Raw genomic sequence first — 5,542 nt, 5'->3', positions numbered from 1 at the left:
TGAGGGCAGCAAACCTTGGTGCCAGGTCTTGGCTGTACTTTTCCATAAAATCCAAACCACTCACAGTGGTGCAACCAATTTCCAGGACAAACTGTCAAATAGCAAAAGTGCAGCAAGACCCTCCCCCAGAGGATCAGCATGGGTCTGCACTGTGGAGATCTCTAAAATTTAGAGCTTTGAAACCCAGCCACATGCCTGCAATAAAACACAGGAGTACTGTGCTGCCTGACAGCTGAATAGCTCAGATGCAGGCATGGTGAAGGCAAGGATCTGGTGGAAGCTAGGGACACAACACGGTGATTGTTTGCTCTTCTGTGAGGTCTTCCTGAAGAGTGGCAGTACAAACTCCCCAATCCAGAGACAAGACAGCTGGATGATGCCATTCTCCCCACCCCCATCATCACTGATCAATCTCAGTGAGCAAAACAGCACCATCCGTTGGAGGCTGCAGCCACTTATACCAAGCCGCATCCCCCTGCACCTTGTAGGTTCATCTCCACTAGGGCAAGCCAGCCTGAAAATCATTGCAGCAGACCCCACCTCCAGAACACCAGCCCAAACCCCTTCTATGCACCAAGACTACTGATCATAGAGTGCTACAATCAAAGCTTCAGCTTGAGGGGAAATAGGATTTAGCTTTTTTTTTTTTTTTTTTTGGACCTCTTCCTAATATAGCCATTACTCAGGAGCTGGAATGCAACAGGCTTTCCTAACAAAAAACAGTGACCCAGATAAAATGACAAGACAGAGGAATTCACCCCCCCCCAATAAGAAGTCACAGCTAGGTATTTAATCAATACAGATACAAGTAAGGTTTCTGAACCAGAATTTAAAACAATGATCATAAGGATAGTAGCTGAGCTTGAGAAAAGCATACGAGACACTAGTGAATCTCTTACTGCAGAGATAAAAATACTAAAAACTAGTCAGGCTAGAAAAAAAATGCTATAACTGAGTGGTAAAACCAAATTGGATGCAATAACAACAAGAATGGACAAAGCAGAGGAATGAATCAGCCGTATAGAAGATAAAATTATGGAAAATAATGAAGCTAAAAAAAAGAGGGAAAGAAAAGTATTGGATCACAAATGTAGACTTAGGGAACTCAGTGACTCCTTAAAATATAATAACATTTGTATCATAGAAGTCCCAGAAGAAGAGAAAGAAAAAGGATCAGAAGGTTTATTTGAGGAAATTATAGCTAAAACTTCCCTAATCCAGGGAAGGAAACAGACATTGAAACCCAAGCACAGAGAACTCTCATTAAATTCAACAAAAGCCAGCCATCACCAAGACATATCATAGTCAAATTCACAAAATACACAGACAAGGAAAGAATCCTGAAAGCAGAAAGGGAAAAAAGTCCTTAACCTACAAGAGAAGACAAATTATGAACATAGCAAAACTGTCTACAGAAATCTGGCAGGCCAGAAGACAGTGGCAGGAAATATTCAACACGCTGAATGGGAAAAATATGCAGCCAAGAATACTTTATCCAACAAGGCTGTCATTCAGAACAGAAGGAGAGATAAATAGTTTTTTCCAGACAAACAAAAGCCAGCCCTGCAAGAAATATTAAAGGGGACTCTGAGTGGGAAAGAAAGACCAAAAGCAACAGACTAGAAAGGAACAGGGAAGATCACCAGAAACACCAACTTTACAGGTAACATAATGGCACTCAATTCATATCTATCAATAATCATTCTGAATGTAAATGGACTAAATGTTCCAATCAAAAGACATAGAGGATCAGAATGGCCTAAAAAAACAAGACCTATCTATGTGCTGCCTACAAGGGAATTATTTTAGACCTAAAGACATCTCCAGATGGAAAGTGAGGGGATAGAGCTTCATCCTTGTGCACCATAGCGGCACAGGCACCAATCTTTGTATTGACCAAAAGATTTACAGAGAACAATGGAAGACAGGAATGTTTGAACACATGTATCTGCAGAGAGATGGAGATGAACACAGTATTGAAATGCATTTGCCTTATACCACTAAAGTCATGGAAAGCCATAAGGATGAGTTTACATTATTCCTGTACTGGTTGGAGCTCTGAGTGAATCAAAAGAACAGGAATTTGAAAAACTCTTTAGTAAATATCTAGTGGATCCTAGTAATCTCTTTGTGGTTTCTTCTGATTTCTGCCATTGGGGTCAAAGTTTCCATTACAGTTACTATGATGATTCCCAGGGGAAGATTTATAGATCCATTGACCATCTAGATAAAATGGATGTGACTACTTATAGAACAACATGACCCTGTATCTTTTAGAAATTACTTGAAGAAATACCATAATCCTATATGTGGAAGATCCCATTGGGTTGTTATTAAATGCTATCACAGAGCTCCAGAAGAATAGAATGAATATGAGCTTTTCCTTTTGAATTATGCCCAGTCAAGCCAGTGTAGAAACTGGCAAGACAGTAGAGTGAGTTATGCAGTGGGAGCACTCACGGTCCACTGAAGCTCTGAATCCTCAGGGATGGAAAAAGGACAGTCTCTTCAACAAATGGTGTTGGGAAAACTGGATAGCAACATGCAGAAGAATGAAACTGTACCACTTTCTTACACCATACACAAAAATTAATTCAAAATGGATGAAAGACCTAAATGCAACATAGGAAACCATCAAAATCCTAGAGGAGAACACAGGTGGCAACCTCTTTGACATCAGTTGTAGCAACATTTTTTTAGATATGTCTCCTGAGGCAAGGGAAACAAAAGCAAAAATGAACTATTAGGACTTGATCAAGATAGAAACTTCTGCACAGCAAAGAAAATAGTTGACAAAAAACAAAAGACAACCAACAGAATGGGAGAAGGTATTTGTAAATGACATATCTGATAAAGGGTTAATATCCAAAATCTATAAAGAACTTATCAAACTCAACACCCCAAAACCAAATAATCCAGGTAAGAAATGGGCAGAGACATAAATAGACATTTTCCCAAAGATATCCAGATGACTAACAGACACATGAAAAGTTGGTCAACATCATTCATCATCAGGAAATACAAATCAAAACCACAATGAGATACCACCTCACACCTGTCAGAATGACTAAACTTAACAACTCAGGAAACAACAGATGTTAGTGAGGATGCAGAGAAAGGGGAACACTTTTGCCCTGTTGGTGAGAATGCAAACTGGTACAATCACTCTGGAAAACAGTATGGAGGCTCCCAAAAAGTTAAAAATAGAACTACTCTCTAATCCAGCAATTGCACTACTAGGTGTTTATCCAAAGGAAACAAAAATACAGACTCAAAGGGGTACATGCACCCCAATGTAAGTCACTTCACTTCAGTTGACTGTTTGGGCTTTAAAATTGGAGTGGTTAGTTTCTCACTTCCTGAATCGATAGTTTATATATCTGAAACATTCTAGTTCCTTTCCGTGGCTATTTTGACTTTTCATTTAAATTATGAAACATTTCAAACTGTCCTGAAGTTTTGATATCCTTTTTTAAAATGTATTTGTTTTTTTAATTTTTATTTTATTTTATTATGTTAGTCACCATACAGTACATCATTAGATTTTGATGTAGTGATCCATGATTCATTGTTTTCATATAACCCCCAGTGCTCCATGCAATACGTGCCCTCCTTAATACCCATTACTGGGCTAACCCATCCCCCTTTATCCCCCTCCCCTCTAAAACCCTCAGTTTGTTTCTCAGAGTCCATAGTGTCTAATGGTTCATCTCTCCCTCTGATTCCCCCCGCTTCATTTTCCCCTTCCTTCTCCTAATGTCCTCCATGCTCTTCCTTATGTGCCACAAATAAGTGAAACCATATGATAATTGACTTTCTCTGCTTGACTTATTTCACTTAGCATACTCTCCTCCAGTCCCATCCATGTTGATGTAAAAGTTGGGTATTCATCCTTTCTGATGGCTGAGTAATAGTCCATTGTATATATGGACCACATCTTCTTTATCCATTCATCTGTTGAAGGGCATCTCGGCCCTTCCCACAGTTTGGCTATTGCGGACATTGCTGCTATGAACATTGGGGTGCATATGGCCCTTCTTTTCACTACATCTGTGCCTTTGGGGTAAATACCCAGGAGTGCTATCGCTGGGTCATAGGGTAGCTCCATTTTTAATTTTCTGAGGCACCTCCACACTGTTTTCCAAAGTGGCTGTACCAACTTGCATTCCCACCAACAGTGTAAGAGAGTTCCCCTTTCTCCACAACCTCTCCAACATTTGTTGTTTCTTGCCTTGTCAGTTTTTGCCATTCTAACTGGTGTAAGGTAGTATCTCAAAGTGGTTTTGATTTGAATTTCCCTGATGGCTAATGATGATGAACATTTTTTCATGTATCTGTTAGCCATTTGTATGTCTTCTTTGGAGAAGTGCCTGTTCATGGCTTCTGCCCATTTTTTGACTTGATTATTTGTTTTTTGGGTGTTGAGTTTGAGAAGTTCTTTATAGATCTTGGATATCAGCCCGTTGTCTGTAGTGTCATTTGCAAATATCTTCTCCCATTCCGTGGGTTGCCTCTTTGTTTTGTTGACTGTTTCCTTTGCTGTGCAGAAGCTTTTTATCTTGATGAAGTCCCCAAAGTTCATTTTCTGTTTCGTTTCACTTGCCTTTGGAGATGTATCTTGAAAGAAGTTGCTGTGGCCGATGTCAAAGAGGTTACTGCCTATGTTCTCCTCCAGGATTTTGATGGATTCCTGTCTCACATTGAGGTCTTTCATCCATTTTGAGTTTATCTTTGTGTATGGTGTTAGAGAATGGTCGAATTTCATTCTTCTGCATGTGGCTGTCCAATTTTCCCAGCACCATTTATTGAAGAGACTGTCTTTTTTCCATTGCATGTTTTTCCCTGCTTTGTCGAAGATTATTTGACCATAGAGTTGAGGGTCCATATCTGGGTTCTCTATTCTGTTCCATTGGTCTATATGTCCGTTTTTGAGCCAGTACCATGCTGTCTTGGTGACCACGGCTTTGTAATACAGCTTGAAGTCAGGTAACGTGAAGCCCTAGCTTTGTTTTTCTTTTTCAACATTTCCTTGGCAATTTGGGATCTTTTCTGATTCCATACAAATTTTAGGATTGTTGGTTCCAGCACTTTGAAAAATGTCATTGGAATTTTGATTGGGATGATGTTGAAGGTATAGATTGTCTGGGGCAGCATAGACATTTTAACAATGTTTATTCTTCCGATCCATGAGCATGGAACGTTTTTCCGTCTTTTTGTGTCTTCTTCAATTTCTTTCATGAGTGTTCTGTAGTTTCTAGAGTATATATCCTTTACCTCTTTGGTTAGGTTTATTCTGAAAGATAGTGTCATCCCCTATGAATTTAATTGCTTTTTGGGGGGTGCCTGAATATTGCTGTTCAGGGCACTGGAAAAGAATAAACATACTTAAAGCTGCAAGAAAGGGATCATTCACTCAACCTAGGTAAATAGGTCCCTTCACAGAATAGATTTTTCATCTTTTCGCTAACCAATTTATTACTATGTCTTCTGTTTTGCATGGTTTTTAGTAATTGGTTATCAACACATGGAGAAAAGATGGTAT

General features: G+C 39.4%; 1 pseudogene; it reads left to right on the top strand.

The window, feature by feature from the left end:
• The first annotated feature begins 253 nt into the window (after nucleotides 1-253).
• On the top strand, nucleotides 254-2,470 carry LOC148164096 (protein MEMO1 pseudogene; annotated as a pseudogene).
• Nucleotides 2,471-5,542: the final 3,072 nt, after the last annotated feature.

The sequence above is a fragment of the Eumetopias jubatus genome, unplaced genomic scaffold, assembly GCF_037043125.1.
Source record: "Eumetopias jubatus isolate StellerSeaLion01/CBP00866 unplaced genomic scaffold, mEumJub1_p1.0 scaffold_6, whole genome shotgun sequence".
NCBI lineage: Eukaryota > Metazoa > Chordata > Mammalia > Carnivora > Otariidae > Eumetopias > Eumetopias jubatus.
Note: the sequence above shows the minus strand (reverse complement) of the source record. Positions and strands in the feature narration are given on the sequence as shown.